At 40.6% G+C, this 17347-nt stretch overlaps 1 protein-coding gene across 7 annotated transcripts in view; it reads left to right on the top strand.

Moving 5' to 3' along the window:
- The first annotated feature begins 16 nt into the window (after positions 1-16).
- NOD1 (nucleotide binding oligomerization domain containing 1) overlaps positions 17-17347 on the top strand; it is a 93715-nt gene continuing 76384 nt past the window's right edge. For 3 of the 7 annotated variants that reach the window (XM_086693345.1, XM_086693335.1, XM_086693329.1), the window contains exon 1: positions 15780-16108. The gene's annotated coding sequence lies outside the window, so the exon portion shown is untranslated. Of the gene's footprint in view, positions 1137-10737; positions 12043-15769; positions 16109-17347 lie in introns of those variants that run through there. The other 4 variants (XM_086693355.1, XM_086693390.1, XM_086693379.1 and 1 more) reach the window with 4 other exon arrangements.

Here is a 17347-nt window from a genome sequence, read left to right on the forward strand (position 1 = left end):
AGCTGGGGAAGGACCAGTGGAGGCTTACTGGGGAGTTGGAACTTCCACTTGCACTCAGCAGTAACAAGATACACCCTTGGGTGACAACAGTAGCTAAGTGGGAACCTGAACTTCAGCCTCCATTTAGCAATATCAAGGCAATGACCCTTGCCTTCTACTGGAGTGGTTTCAGGTTAAACTAACTAAAGTAGATCCTAATAAGATGCAGAGCCTTATAATTTCCAGAATGTCCAGGTTTTAATTGAAAATCAATTCCAAGAGCCAGGAAGATCTTAAACTGAGAAAAGATCATTGGTAGATGTCAAAACAATTATGTTAGAGGAAAGAAGCAGTGAACTGGAAGAGAGAACAATAGAAACTGTACTATCTAACCGAGAAAAAAATTAACAGCCTCAAGGACCTATGGGGCTATAATAGATGATTTAACATTCATGTCATGGGACTCTCAGAAGGAGAGGAGAAAAAAAAAAAGGACAGGAGAAAGGGGAGGCTAAAAAAGTACTCACAGAAATAACATCTTAAATGTACTAAATTTGGCGAAAGACATAAACCTATAGATTCGAGAAGCTGAGTGAAGCCAAGACAGTTTCATGTGGTTTAATCTAACACACCTAACTCCCAAGTTTGTGGGTGGAATTAGCAAGAGTGTACATAAAATGTCCAGCACAATGTCTGATATACAGCCGTTGCTTAGTAAGCAGTAGTTAACATTAGAAGGAGGTGAAGGAGGAACTGAATGAACCCCAACAAGCCCAAAGAAATCCACACCAGACACTTTATAGTCAAACTTGTAAAAACTAACTACAAAAATTCTTGAGGGCAGCGAATGAGAGAGGACACCTCACCGGCAGAAGAAACCATTCAAATGACACCAGATTTCTCATCAGAAACCGTGAAAGCCAAAAGGAAGTAGCACATTTTGCAAGTGCTGAAAGAAAACTGTCAAATCAGAATCCAGTGAAAATAGCTTGTGAGAGTTATTAAGAGAAAATTAAGACATTCTCAGATGAAGGAAAACTAGAAACATTTGTTGCTAGCAGACCTACCCTAAAACAATAGCTGAAGAAAGTTTTCTAAGCAGAAAGGAAGACATTTTAAAAAGGAACTGAAACATCAGAAAGGGAAAAAGTAACATGGTAAGCGAAAATATGAGTAAAAACAATAGACTTCTCTTGAGTTTCTGAAATAGTGGTTGAAGCAAAAATTATAATGTTCTAAATATATGTAGAAGTAGAAGTAATATTTAAAATAGGAGGAAAGTAAAGGGAAGTAAGGTTTCTATACTTCATTTGAACTGGTAAAATGACACTAGTACCTGAAAAATTATGTGTGTGTGTGTGTGTGTGTGTGTGTGTGTGTGTGTGTGTGTGTGTATGTAGTAATAGCTAGAGAAATGACTAAAACAAGTTATACAAACCGATACACTTAAAAACACTATAGGGGCGCCTGGGTGGCTCAGTTGGTTAAGGGTCCGACTTCAGCTCAGGTCACGATCTCACAGTCCGTGAGTTCCAGCCCCGCTTCGGGCTCTGGGCTAATGGCTCAGAGCCTGGAGCCTGTTTCGGATTCTGTGTCTCCCTCTCTCTCTGCCCCTCCCCCGTTCATGCTCTGTCTCTCTCTGTCTCAAAAAATAAATAAACTTTAAAAAAAAAAAAAAAACCACTATAGATAAACAAGAATGGAATTCAATGGGGTCCCTCGGTGGCACAGACGGTTAAGTGTCTGACTTGATCTTGGCTCAGGTCATGATCTCATGGTTTGGGAGTTCAAGCCCCACATCAAGCTCTGTGCGGATGACGCAGAGCCTGCTTGGGATTCTGTCTCTCCTCTCTGACCCTTCCCTGCTTGTGAGCATACACACACACACACGTACTCTCTCTCTCTCTCTCTCTCTCTCTCTCTCTCTCAAAATAAATAGACATTAAAAAATTTTTTTAATGGAATTCAAAAAAAATGTTCAAGCAACCTACAGAAAGTCATAGAAGAGGAAACAGAAATGAAAACAAAACAGAATAGAACCAAATAGAAAAAAAAAATAAGATGGCACACTTAAACCCTAACATATCAATAATTAAATTCAATAAATCTCAATACACCATTTAAAACACAGAAATTGGCAGAGTGGATTAAAAATATGACCCAGCCTTATGCTGTCTACAAGAAACTCACTTCACTAACAATATAAGCAGTTTGAAAGTAAAGGGATGGAAAGATATATATGCTACAAACGTTAATAAAAAGAAAGAATGAGTGGCTATATTAATATCAGATAAAGTAGATTTTGAAGCAAAGAAAATTATCAGAGACAGAGGGCATTATAGTAACCCTTACCAATTCATTTTCTGAAACTAGTATTACCCTGGTACTAAAACCGAAGAATAATATTCCATTGTATATGTATATACATGTATATATACATATGTATGTATATGTATATGTATATACATGTATATATATATGTATATGTATATATATGTATGTGTATATATATATATATATATATATATATATATATATATATATTATATTGGTATCTATCTTGGCTATCGTAAGTAATGCTAAAGGTGCATATACCTTTTTGAATTAGTATTTTTGTTTCCTTTGCATAAATACCAGGTAGTGGAATTACTATTTCATATGATAATTCTGTTGTTAATTTTTTGAGGAACCTCCATACTGTTTTCCACAGTGGCTGCACCAATTTGTGTTCTCACCAACAGTGCACAAAGGTTCCCTTTTCTCCACATCCTCGCCAACACTTATTATTTCTCATCTTTGTGATTCTAGCCATTCTGACAGTTGTGAAGTTTTATCTCATTGTGGTTTTGATTTCTATTTCCCTAATGATTAGTGATGTTGAGCATCTTTTGATGTATCTCTTGGCCATTGTCTTCTTTGGAATAATGTCTCTTGATGTCCTTTGCTTATTTTTTAATCAGATTATTTATTTCTTTAGTGTTGACTTGTATCAGTTCTTTCTTTTTTTAATGTATAGATGATTGCATTTATTTTTTATAAAATTTTTAACATTTATTTACTTTTGAGAGAGAGAGAGAGAGATAGAGTGCAAGTAGGAGAGGAGCAGAGAGAGAGAGAGGGAAACACAGAATCTGAAGCAGGCTCCAGGCTCTGAGAGGTCAGCACAGAGCCCAACACAGGGCTCTAACTCACGAACTGTGAGATCATGACCTGAGCCAAAGTTGGATGCTTAACCGACTGAGCGACCCAGGGTTGTATCAGTTCTTTATACGTTTTGAAAATTAACTCCTTATTAGGTAGATCATTTGCAAATATCTTCTACCATTCAGTAGGTTGCTTTTTGTCTTGTTTTTTTACTGTGCAAAAGCTTTTTATTTTGGTTTAGTCCCAGTAGTTTAATTTTGTTTTCGTTTCCTTTGCCTGAGGAGAAATATTTAGAAAAATGTTTCGATAGCCAGTGACGAAGGAATGACTGCCTATGTTATCTTCTAGGAATTTTATGGTGTTGGGTCTCACATCTAGGTCTTTAATCCATTTTGAGTTTATTTTTGCATATGGTGTAAGAAAGTGGTCCAGTTTCATTGTTTTGCATATAGCTGTCCAGTTTCCCCAATGCCATTTGTTGAAGATAATATCTTTCCTATTGTATTTGCACTCTAGAGAGGAATTGATGATAGAAATGTGGGTTTATTTCTGGGTTTTCTATTCTATTCCATGGATCCATGTGTCTATTTTTGTGCCATACCATACTGTTTTGACTACTACAACTTTGTAGTATATTTTGAAATCTGGGATCGTGATACCTTCAGTTTTGTTCCTCCTTTTCAAGATTGCTTTGGCTATTCATGATCTTTTGTGGTTCCATACAAATTTTAGAATTATTTATCTACTTCTGTGAAAAATGCTGTTGGCACTTTGGTAGGGAATGCATTAAGTCTGTAGATTGCTTTGGGTAGGATGGACACTTTAATGATGTTTATTCTTTCAGCCCATGAGCATGGAATATATTTCCATTTGTTTGGGTCATCTTCAATTTCTTTCATCAGTGTTTTATAGTTTTTGGAGTACAATATTTCACCTCCTTGGGTTATGTTTTTTCTATGGTATTTCATTCCTTTGGGTGCAATTGGAAATGGGATTGTTTTCTTTTCTTTTCTTTTTAATGTTTATTTATTTTGAGAGAGAAAGAGAGAGCAGGGAGGGGCAGAGAGAATCCCAAGCAGGCTCCATACTATCAGCACAGAGCCTGATGTGGAGATTGATCTCACAAACCATGAGATCATGACCTGAGCCAAAATCAAGAGTCAGATGCTTAACTGACTGAGCCACCCACGTGACCTTGATTGTTTTCTTTTTTTTTTTTTAGCTTTTGTTTATTTTTTAATGTGTATTTATTTATTTTTCAGAGAGAATGTATGAACAGGGGAGGGACAGACAGAGAAGGAGACAGAGAATCCGAAGCAGGCTCCATGCTGCATCACAGGACTTGAACTCATGAATCATGAGATCATGACCTGAGCCAAAGTCAGACACTTAACCGACTGAACCACCCAGCCACCCCGAAGCTTATATTTTAATTCCAGTTAGTTAATATACAGTGTTATATTAGTTTCAGGTGTACAATATAATGATTCAAACATGTCATACATCACCTGGTGCTCATCACACGTGTGCTTCTTAATCCCCATCACCTATTTAATCCATCTCCCCTCCTCCAACTTCCCCTCTAATAACCATCAGTTTGTTCTCTATAGTTAAGGGTCTGTTTCTTGGTTTAGCTCTCTCTCTCTTTTCCTCTTGCTCATTTGTTTTGTTTCATAAATTTCACATACGAGTGAAATCATATGGTATTTGTCTTTCTGATTTATTTCGCTTAACAACATCCACGTTGTTGCAAATGGCAAAGTTTCATTCCTTTTTATGGCTGAATAATATTCATTGTATATATGTGCCACATCTTCTTTATCCATTCATCCATCGATGGACACTTGGGCTGCTTCCGTATCTTGGCTATTATAAATAATGCTTAATAAACACAGGGTTTGCATGTAACCCTTTGAATTAATGTTTTTGTATTCTTTGGGTACCTACCCAGTAGTGTGATTGCTGGATCATAGGGTCGGTCTATTTTTAACTTTTTGAGGAATCTTCATACTGTTTTCCACAATGGCTGCTCCAGTTTGCATTCCCACCAACAGTGTAGTAGGGTTCCTTTTTCTCCACATTCTCACCAGCACCTGTTGTTTCTGATGTTGTTGATTTTAGCCATTCTGACAGGTGTGAGGTAATATCTCATTGTGGTTTTGATTTGCATTTCCCTGATGATGAGTGATGTTGAGCATCTTTTCATGTGTCTGTATGTCTTCTTCGGAGAAATGTCTGTTCATACCTTCCGTCCATTTTTTAAATTGGATTATTTGAGTTTGGGGGGTGTTGAGTTGTATCAGTTCTTTATATATTTTGGATACTAACACATTATTGGATATGTCTTTCTTCTCCCATTCAATAGGTTGCCTTTTAGTTTTGTTGATTGTTTCCTTCACTGTGCAGAAACTTTTTATTTTGATGTAGTCCCAATAGTTTATTTTTGCTTTTATTTCCCTTGCCTCATGAGACATATCTAAAAAAATGTTGTTATGGCTGATGTCAAAGAGATTACTACCTGTGCTCTCTTCTAGGACTTTTATGGCTTCAGGTCTCACATTCAGGTATTTAATCCATTTGACTTTATTTTTGTGTATGATGAAAGAATCACCCAGTTTCATTCTTTTGCATGTAGCTGTCCAGTTTTCCCAATACCATTTGTTGAAGTGTCATCTTCACTTTCTTTCATTGATGTTTTATAGTTTTCAGAATATAGTTCTTTCACCTCTTTGGTTAGGTTTATTCTTCTTGTCATTTTGGTGCATTTGTAATGGGGAATACTTTCTTAATTTCACTTCTGCTGCTTCATTATCAGGGTATAGAAATGCAGCCAATGTCTGCATATATTTTGTGTCCCGCAACTTTGCTGAATCCATTTATTAATTTGAGTAGTTTTTTAGTGGAGTCTTTGGGGTTTTCTGTATATATGGTATCATGTCATTTGTAGATAGTGAAAGTTTTACTTCTTCCTCATGAATTTGGATACCTTTTTATTTCTTTTTCTTGTCTGATTGCTGTGGCTTGGATTTCCATTTCTAAGCTTAATAAAAGTGGTGAGACTGGACATCCTTGTCTTGTTCCTGATGTTAGAGAAAAATTCTCAGTTTTTCACCTTTGTGACGTTAGCAGTGGGATTTTCATATATGGCCTTTATTAGGTGGAGATACATTCCCTCTAACCCTACTTTGTTGAGAGTTTTCATCACGAATGGATGTTTTACTGTGCCAAATGCTTTTTCTGCATCTACTGAGATGATCATAATTTTTTTATCCTTTCTCTTGTTAATGTGATGTATCACATCTATTAGTTTGTGAATATCAAGCTAGCCCTACATCCCTGGAAGAAATCCTACTTGATCATGGCAAATGATTTTTTAAATGTATTCTTGGATTCCATTTGCTAATATTTTGTTGAGGATTTTGCACCTGTGTTCATTAGAGGTATTGGTCTGTAGTTTTCTTTTTTTGCAATATCTTTATGTGGTTTTGTGATTGGGGGTAATGCTGACCTTATAAAATGAATATGGGAGCTTTTCTTCCTCCTCTATGTTTTGGAACAGTTTGAGAATAATTGGTATTAACTCTTCTTCAAATATTTGGTAGAATTCAACTGAGAAGCCACCTGGTCCTGGACTTTTGTGTTTTGGGAGTTTTTTTTATTACTGATTCAATTTCAATACTAATAATTGATCTGTTCAAATCTTCTATTTCCTCATGAATCAGTTTTGGGAGGTTATATGTTTCTAGGAATTTATCCATTTCTTCTAGGTTGTCCAATTTATTGGCATATAATTTTTTATAATATTCTCTTATAATCCTTTGTAATTGAGAATATTATAAATAATAAATATAATTCTGTGGTGTTGGTTGTTATTTCTCCTCCTTTATTTGTGATTTTATTTATTTGAGTCCTCTTTTTTCTTTTTGATGAGTCTGGCTAAAGGTTTATCAATTCTGTTGATCTTTTAAAGAACCAGTTCCTGGGATGCCTAGCTGGCTCAGTCAGTAGAGCATGTGACTCTTGATCTCAAGGTCATGTGTTCAAATCCCACATTGGGCCTAGAGCTTACTTAAAAACGAACAAACAACCAGCTCCTGGTTTCATTTGTCTGTTCTATTTTTTTAATCTTTATTTCATTTATTTCTGCTCTCACCTTTATTATATACTTCATTTTAATGGCCTTGGACTTTGTTTATTCTTATTCTTCTAGCTCCTTTAGGTATATGGTTAGGTTGTTTATTTGAGATTTTCCTTGCTTCTTGAGGTACACCTGTATTGCTATAATCTTCCCTCTTAGCTTTTGCTGCATCTCAAAGATTTTGGACAATTGTGGTTTTACTTTCATTTGTCTCCATGACTTGATTTCCTCTTTGATTTCTTGATTGACCCATTCACTGTTTAGTAGCATGTTATTTAGTCTTCATGTATTTGTGTTCTTTCCAGATTTTTTCTTGGATTGCTTTTTTTTTTTTTTTTTTTTTTTAAGTAGGCTCCATGTGCACTGTGGAGCCTAACACAGAGTTCGCTCATGATCCTGAGATCAAGACCTGAGCTATGATCAAGAGTCAGATGCTTAACCAAATGAGCCACTCAGGTGCCCCTCTTGTGATTGATTTCTAGTTAAATATCACTGTGGTCAGAAAAGATGCATGATATGATTTCAATCTTTTTAAATTTATTGAGATTTGTTTTGTGGCCTAAAAAGTGATCTATTCTGAAGAATGTTTCATGTGCACTTAAAAAGAATGTGTATTCTGCTGTATTGGGATGGAAAGTTTGAATGTATCTGTTAGGTACATGTGGTCCAAAATGTCATTCAAAGTCACTGTTTCCTTGTTAATTCTCTATCTGGATGACCTATCTCTTGCTGTAAGTGGGGTGTTAAAGTCCCTAACTATTATTGGATTACTGTCAATTTCTTCCTTTATGTCTGCTTCCTTTATGTCTGCTAATATTTATGTTGCTTTATGTATTTAGGTGCTTTCATATTGAGTGCATAAATATTTACAATTGTTATATTCTTTTGTTGGATTGTTCCCTTCATCACTCCTTCTTTGTCTCTTGTTACAGTTTTTGTTTTGTCCAATGTAAGCATTACTAACCCAGCTTTCTTTTCACTTCCATCTGCATGGTAAATATTTTGCCATTCCTTCACTTTCTTTTTTTTTTTTCTAAATGTTTATTTATTTATTTTGGGTAGAGAGGGAGAGGGGGAGGGGGAGGGGGAGAGAGAGAGATTGAGATCGAGCAGGGAGGGGCAGAGAGAGAGGGAGAGAGAATCCCAAGCAGGCTCTGCCAGTGCAGAGCTTGACATGGGGCTCAAACCCACCAATCGTGAGATGATGACCTGAGCCGAAGTTGGATGCTTAACTGACTGAGCCACCCAGGCACCTTTCCATCCCCTCACTTTCAATCTGCATGTCTTTTTAGGTGTGAAGCAAGTCTCTTATAGGCAAGATATAGATAAGCCTTGCTTTTTTATCCATTTTATCACCCTATGTCTTTTGATTGGAGCATTTAGTCCATTTATATTCAAAGTAGTTATTAATAGATATGTACTTGTTGCCATTTTGTTACTTGTCTTGTGGTCATTTTTGCAGTTCTTCTCTGTTCCTTTCTTCTCTTGCTCTCTTCACTTGTGGTCTGATGGCTTTCTTTAGTGATGTGCTTGGATTTCTTTCTCTTTATTTCTTTGATTTGTGGTTATCATTAGGATCATATATAACATCTTATGTATATAGCAGTCTATATTAAGTTGATGGTCACTTAAATTTGAACATATTCTAAAAGCACTGTATTTTTACTCCCCTCACCCATTTTATGTGTATGATACCACACTTTACATCCTTTTATTTTGTGAATCGCTTGACTAATTTTTATAGATATAATTGATTTTACTGTTTTTGTCCTTTTACCTCTGTAGTGGTTTTATATGTGATTGATCTACTACTTTTATTATGTATGTAGTTTCCTGTGAAATGTTTTCCTTTCATAATTTTCTTATTCCTCATTATGGCCTTTTCTTTCCACTCCAAGAATCCATTTAGGGGTGCCTGGTGGCGTGCAACTCTTGATCTCAGGGTAGTGAGTTAGAGCCCCATGTTGAGTATAGTGATTACTTAAGAAAAAAAATTTTTTTAAATTCCATTTAGGGGTGCCTGGGTGGCTCAGGCAGTTAAGCATCTACTCTTGGTTTTGGCTTAGATCATGATGTCATGGTTTGTGAGTTCGAGCCCCACTTCAGGCTCTGTGGTCTATCTCCCTCTCTCTCTCTGCCCCTCCCCTGCTCTCACTCTCTCTCTCAAAATAAATAAAAGAATTCTGTTTAATGTTTCTTGTAAGATTGGTTTAGTGGTGATGAATTCCTTTAACTTTTATTTGTCTGGGAAACTCTTTATCTCTCCTTCTATTCTGAATGATAAGCTTGCTATCAATGCTAGGCACTTTGAATATGTCATGCCACTCCCTTCTGTCCTGCAAAATTTCTACTGAAAAATTGGCTGATAGCCTTATGGGGTTCCTCTTGTATGTAACTGTTTTCTTTTTTCTTCCTGCTTTAAAATTTTTCTCCTAATCACTGCTTTTTGCCATTTTCATTATTACCTGTCTTGGTATGGACCTTCTTGGGTTGATTTTGTTGGGAAATTTTTAGCTATTATTTCTTAAAAATAAAATTTCTGCCCCCTTTTCTCTCTCTTCTCCTTCTGGGACCCCTATAATGTGAATGTTATTACACTTGATGGTGTCTCTGAATCCCCCTAACCTATTGTCATTTTTTTATTATTCTTTTTTGTTTTTGCTGTACAGCTTGATTGTTTTCCATTACTCTGTCCTCCAGGTTGCTGATCCATTCTTCTGCTTTTTCTACTCTACTATTGTTTCCATCTTGTATATTTTTAATTTCAGTTATTGAGTTCTTCATCTCCAGTTGGTTCTTTTTTATATTTTTATCTCTTTGTAAAGGGTCTCACTGAGGTCCTCCACTCTTTTCTCAAGTCCAATAAGTATCTTTTTTAAAAAATATATTTATTGGGGCGCCTAGGTGGCTTGGTCGGTTAAGCGTCTGACTTCAGCTCAGGTCATGATCTCACGGTCCGTGAGTTTGAGCCCCACGTCGGGCTCTGTGCTGACAGCTCAGAGCCTGGAGCCTGTTTCAGATTCTGTGTCTCCCTCTCTCTCTGCCCCTCCCCTGTTCATGCTCTCTCTCTGTCTCAAAAATAAATAAACGTTAAAAAAAATTAAAAATATATATATTTATTTAGTTTTGAGAGACAGAGTGAGACAGAGTGGGGGGGGGAGGGGCAGAGAGAGGGAGACAAAATCTGAAGCAGGCTCCAGGCTCTGAGCTGTCAGCAAAGAGCCCAACATGGGGCTCAAACCCATGAACCGTGAGATCATGACCTGAAACAAAGTCAGATGCTTAACCAACTGATCCACCCAGGCTCCTCAAGTCTAGTATCTTTATGACCATTACTTTGAATCCTTAATCAGGCATACTGCTTATCTCCATTTCATTTAGCTTTTTTGCTGTGGTTTTGTCCTTTTCTTTCCTTTGGGACATATTCCTCTGTCTCTTCATTTTGTCTAACTCTCATGTTTGTTTTTATGTATTAGGAAATTCAGTTACATCTCCTGAACTTGAAAGGAGTGACCTTATGAAGAAGAGTTCCTGTAGTACCCTATAGCACAATGTCCCCTCCTCACCAGAACCAAGCACTTCAGGGTGTCTCCTGTGTGAGTTTTGTGTGCTCTACCATTGTGGCAGATCCTTGTTTGCCTACAGTCCAGTTGTCCCTTTGTCTGTTGTGGGCCAGGTTTGATCACTGTGCTGTTAAGGGGTCAGTCTGAGACTGTCATGGGCTTGTAGTGGGGTGGTGGCAGCGATCAGACCAGATACCTGTCCTCAGCCCATTTTCTGGGGCTGCAGTAGCACCAAACTGCAAGGTGCTTTTCTTGCCTCATCCCATGAGAGGCTTTTGTTGGTGGGTTGGCCAGACATCAAGCCAGATGCCTGCAGGGGCTGCAGATGCACTGATCAGTGGGGCACTCTCTCTACACTGCCAGTTATAATGATGGGCTTCTGGGATTGTGAGTGTCCTGGTGTGTGTTGTTATCTTCCCTTCTCTCTGGGCAGGAGTCACTTTGGAGTGACAATGGTCTTGCAGGGGCTGCTTTCAGGATGAGATGTAGCAGGAGCTTCTTTGGAGAGACTTCTACCTAATGGGGAAGGTTGGATGGGGCAGATCTGCAGGAGAATGTAGGGGTGGGTCATGTGGTATGAACAAGGTAGATGGAGAGTGTTGGTGCTATTTCCTGCTGGTGTCTGGCTATCTAGACTGAAGGGAAGGTGGAGAGAAATGGTTTCTGCCAGCTCTTTGATTCTTAGAGAAGTCTAAAGATCCCTGGCCCTCCAGCACACCTTCTGGGATGAGTAAATCAACCTCCTTCGGGCACACCCCAGGTGCTTTTCAAATTGCTGTCTCTATGCTGTGTCTCATTGGGGCTTCTTGTTATGCTGTCTCTTTAAGAGTGAGTACTGTTTCCTATCACCCTCCAGCCTGTTGATTTTTAAAGTACTTGGAGTTAAGCTCCTCTGGTTATAAAGACTCATGAAGTTAAGCACCACTGGTTTTCAAAGCCAAATGTTATGGGGACTCATCTTCTAAGTGCAGGTCCCCCATATCTAGAGTACCTAAGGTAGGGTCTGCTTCTTTCCGTTCTCCATGCTTGTGGTATCCCTCCTATTTATGGTTAGTTTCCTTGGGACTTTGGTTCTCAAGCCCGTCTCTGCCCCTCCTATCTTTTTTGATGTATCATCTCTACAATTAACTGTGGAATGTCTGTTCTCTCAGTCTTCAGGTCATTTTCTGGATTGGATGCACTGACGTGGCTGTTATCTAGGTGTGCCCATGGGACAAGGTAAGCTTAGGATCTCACTTAGTCCACTATTTTCCAAGAACTTGAGTATCTTTTTTTCAGTTTTGTGGGGGTTTATTCCTTGGAGTGGAATTGCTGGATCATATGGTAATTCTGTTTAACCTTTTGAGGAACCATCAAACTATTTCCCACATTGGCTGAACCATTTTACATTCTTACCTGCGACATATACAATAGATTTTTTTTAAAAATGACATACTTAAGTGTAAATCTTACAAAGCATATGTAAGCCTCATATGCTGAAGACGAAAAAACACTGATGAAAGAAATCAAGGATCTAAATAAATGGAGCGACATACCATGTTCATGGATTGGAAGGCTCAACACAGTAAAGATGTCAATTCTCTCTGGTACAGGTTTAAAACAATTCCCATAAAAGTCCCAGCCAGATTATTTTCCAAAATTTATTATGACGCACCTGGGTGGCTCAGTCAGTTAAGTGTCTGACTCTGGATTTTGTCTCAGGTCATGATCTCATGGTCATGTGATCCAGACCTGTGTTGGGCTCTGTGATGGGCATGGAGTCTGCTTGAGATTCTCTCTCCCTCTGCCCCTCCCCCTGTCTAAAATAAAAAAATTAAAAATTAAACAAAAAAAATTATGTAGAAAGTCAAAGGAACTAGAGTAGGTAAAGCAATTTTGAAAAAGAAGAATAAAATGAGAAGAATCATTTCAAGACTATATGGTACTGGCAAAGGGATAAACACATAGATGGAACAGAACCCAGAACCAGACCCACACAAAGGTGCAAAGGTGATTTAATGGTGATTTAATGCAACATGAGGCATCTTTGTAATGATGGAAATGTTTTGTATCTTGACCATATCAGTGCCAATGCCCTGGTTGTGATCTTGCACTGTAATTCTGGAATATACTACCGTTGGGAGAAATTGGGTTAAGGGTAAATGGATCTCTCTGCATTATTTCTTCCAGCTGCACGTGAATTTGTAATTATCTCAAAATAAAAATTTTAATGAAAAACAAAACAAAAAATAACTATGTATTTTTTAAAGTGATGGCATTTGGGGCACCTGGGTGGCCCAGTCAGTTAAGCACCCAACTTCTGATTTCCACCCAGGTCATGACCTCACAGTTGTGGGCTGGAGAGCCACATCGGGCTCTGTGCTGGGCATGGAGCCTGTTTGGGATTCTTTCTCTCCCTCTGCCCAACCCACCACTAAGGAAGGAAGGAAGGAAGGAAGGAAGGAAGGAAGGAAGGAAGGAAGGAAGGAAGGAAGGAGAGAAAGAAAACAAAGGAAGAGAGAAAGAGAGAAAGAGAGGGAGAGAGAGAGAGAAGGAGAGAGAGAAAGGAGAGAGAAAGAGAGAGGGAGGGAGGGAGAGAGAGAGAGGAAGGGAGGAAGGGAGGAAGGAAAGAAAAGAAAGAACAAGTGATGGAATTAGCAAAGAACAGGAGACTATTGGAAAACTAGAGGGGCGCCTGGACGGCTCAGTCTGTTGAGCATCTGACTTCTGCTCAGGTCATGATCTCACAGTTCATAGGTTCAAGCCCTGTAATTGGGCTCTGTGCAGACATCTTGGAGCCTGGAGCCTGCTTCAGATTCTGTGTCTCTTTCTCTCTCTGCCCCTGCTCAGGCTCTGTCTCTCTCTGTCTCTCAAAAAAATAAATGTTAAAAAAGTTTTAAAAATGACCAAGAGTACTAGAAATAGAACCATGATGTTGAGAAAGTAAATATATTGTTAACAGTAAGAACTTAAGTGATGGTGTATTGGTTTTCTATTGCTGCTGTAACAAGTTACCATAGATTTAGTGGCTTAAAACAACACAAATTAATTTTTTTACAGTTCTGGAGGTCAGAAGTCTGAAATGAGTCTCATTGTGCCAAAATCAAAGTGTCAGCAAGACTGTTCCTTTCAAGGCTCAATGGAAGAATCTATTTTGTTGCCTTTACAGCTTCTAGAAACCACCATGGTCCTTGGCTCAGAACCCTATTCCTCCATCTTCAAAGCCAGCAACATCAGGCCAAATCCTTCTCTGGTTACCATCTCTCTGATTCTCCTTTTTCTGTCTCCCACTTCATTTTTATGGACCCCTATGACTACGTAAGGCTCACCTGGATAATCCACCATAATTTTCCCAGCTCAACGTTAGCTGATTAGCACCCTAAATTCCATCTGCTACCTTAATTCTGCTTTTCATATTCAGAGTTTCCAGGTGTAGGACATGAACATTATGGGGGCAGTGGGGGGGGTGGGAGGGATGTACACCATTCTGCCTACCACAGATGGGTTAAAGAGCAGATGGGCTCCCAGCTGTTGCGAGGTCTGCATACCTCTACAAAATATCTGCAAAATAATTGGGGAATGGTAAGACAGAAATGAAGTTACTCAGAATGCAGCCACAGAAGCAGTATATGGGAAATATGAGAGTTTAAAAGTCATGGAAGATACATATCAGAATCGGAGAAGAACAGAGAATTTTTAAAAATTTTCTACCAGAGGTTAAAACAAGGGTAAACGGAAAGGATTAGTATGTTGTCTTCATGTTGGTCCTTACAAGTTGTACTTTGTATCCCATCAATTTTATTTTTGCAAAGTTTTACTTTTTTTTTTTACTTTTTTTTTTAACGTTTATTTATCTTTGAGACAGAGACAGAGCATGAACAGGGGAGGGGCAGAGAGAGAGGGAGACACAGAATCTGAAACAGGTCTCCAGGCTCTGAGCTCTCAGCACAGAGCCAGTCTGGGGGCCCAGCTCACCGACTGGGAAATCACGATCTCAGCCCATGTAGGAGGCCCCACCGACTGAGTCACCCAGGCGACCCTGCGAAGTTTTACTTTTGAGTTATGAACATACTTCTCTCAGAAGGCAGCCTTTTGATAGGAACTTAAATATTCATGCATATTTGTGGTCACGTGGCCGAATGTATTTTAATGTGAATGACCACTTTTTATAGGTATGCTTTATGTAGACGTTCTCCATTTAAAACGTTTAAAAATATTTTATTGGAAACTTATTAGTGTGTTTAAAAACTCCTTTATGAGTCATCACTGATTAATGTATACAGTATAAAATGTACACCGTCAAGAAAACATTTAAGAACGGAAAGAAAGACTTAGATTTTAAAAAATATAAATCTAGAGGCGCTTGGGTGGCTCGTTTATTTGAGGGCCAGGCCTCGCTGAGGTCATGATCTCACTCCCGAGGTCCAGCCCGCATGGGGCTCATTGCTGTCAGCACGTTGCCTGCTTCGGATCCTCTGTTCCCCTCTCTCTGCCCCTACTCAGTTCATGCTCCGTCTCGCTCAAAAATAAAGAAAACATTAAATACATAAATAAATAAAAAAATTTTTAAGTATAAATCTACGTATATGCTCTGTCGTAAAAAGTTTGATTCCTCCAAGCTAATTTTCATTCAGGCGCACGTGTCCCATTTTAACGAGAGTTTCACCGTCTTGCCCAGGATTTGCCTCTGGTTGCAGGATCTGGGTTGATACTATTAAGGGGAGGGTCTGGACTCGCGGCCACCATGGCGCAAGGAGTTCCCAAGAGTGTCACCCCCGGGCCAACTCTCCCGCCTGCCCATTCGACCCTGCCCGCGGCTGGCAGCCCTCGGCCGGCGCGGAGCGCGCCTTGGGGCTGCCCGCGGCCACTTTTCTGTGCGCCGCGTCTCCAGACTTCCCGCGAGCCAGCTGCCCCAGCGCCGACCCCGCCTCGTCCGGCCGGCACCGCCTCCGCCCTTCTGCTCTGCCAGGCGAGGCGGGCGGGCGCGGCCGCAAGTGCCCTCCCGTCCAGTTCCCGTTCCGGGCCGGGGCGCAAGGCTGCACCCGCCCAGCGCTTCCCGCAGCTGCTGGTGCTGTGAGCGCCCCGGAGCTCCCGGGTCTACGCGCCTCCGGTCCCCGGGCTCGCCGCTCCCTGGTCTCTGCGCTCCCCCGGCTGGCGGCTTCCTGGTCTCCGCGCTCCTCCGGCTCGCCGCTCCCGGGTTTCCGCGCTCGCCTGGCTGGTGGCTCCCGGGCCTCGGCGCTCCCCTGAGCACCTGGCTCTCGCCCCGGTTCCCAGCTGCTGTGAAGTCTCTACACGTGGAACCCAAGTAAGTTCCCGCGGCTGGGGGTGCTTCGCTCAGGGAAGTTGCCTGGGGATCTTGCGCGCCTTGAGCGAGGAGGCTCAGAGAGAAGGGGTACTGTTTGTGGGCAGTATGCAAAGCTCCCCTGGAAGTGTTGGAGAAATAAATAAAGTACCGCGCCAAAGATGGCCCACCGGGACTAAACCGAGCTCTGGTCTCTAGTTTAGAGACCCCTCTTCTGGGTTCTTCTTGCCGCAGGCGCGAAAACCTGCCAGGAATACAGAAGCTGACAACTATAAATTACCCTTCCCACTTGCACTGGGGGCTCAGCTGTTTGGAGAAACGATCTCCTCTGAGCCCGCCGGTGTTAAATAAATCTCTGATCCACCAAGATCTCCAAGTGCCGCTTGGTTTTTCTGCCAGTGTTCCAGCCTGGTTCTGTAACATATTTGGTTCCCTGACTGAGAGTGCTCTGGCCCATTGTTGCCACTGGTTTGGCAAAACGGCTAGGCGGTGATGGAACGAGGGATCGCAAAGGAGAATAGGCGTCCTGCCTGGATTTCGGCAGTCTCCTGTTTGGTCGCCTCCCGCCGGCCTGTTCCCTCATTCTCGTGGGACTCAAAGAGACCTGGTAGGTGAGGACCTGGGCAGGATGTTGGAACCGGTAAGGCCAGGGCCCCATAGTAGTCAGGCCCACCCAAAAGGATGGAAGGGGGACCTGATCACTCCCCAGAGACCTTAGTGGTCTCACAGGTAGAAAAATTTGTGTGAGGGAATGTAATAGCCTCTGGTGTGTATGTGTGTGAATGTGTGGCTCGGCCAGACTTGCCAGTTGAGTTCGAGTTTGTAGCTCCACTGACGGGCACCCTTAAGGTCCCCAAAAGTCTATGGAGTCTGAGTGGGCTCATCTGTGTGGCGGTGAAAGGCATACGGTCCAGGGTGGCATTGGATTAGACTCCGATCGCAAGTCACAAAGCTGAGTCCACTTCGGCCAAGCCTCACCTAAAGTTTCCCTCCTGAACATGACCAGTGGAGTATCTGATTGGTCCTCTCATTTGACTGGATACCCTCCCTTTGTCTGTCTCCTCCACACTGAACACAAGAAAGGAATTAATAATGGGATCAAAACAGAATAAGCCTGTGATTTTAGAGGTCATGCTGAAAACATTTTTCAAAGGGATTTTCAGGCAATTATGGGGTGAAAATGACACCCAGGAAGTTAAGGACCTTTTGTGAACTAGAATGGCCCATGTTCAATGTAGGATG

Source organism: Puma concolor, chromosome A2 (genome assembly GCF_028749965.1).
Source record: "Puma concolor isolate L17-30 chromosome A2, mPumCon1.1.hap2, whole genome shotgun sequence".
In the NCBI taxonomy this organism is placed as follows: domain Eukaryota; kingdom Metazoa; phylum Chordata; class Mammalia; order Carnivora; family Felidae; genus Puma; species Puma concolor.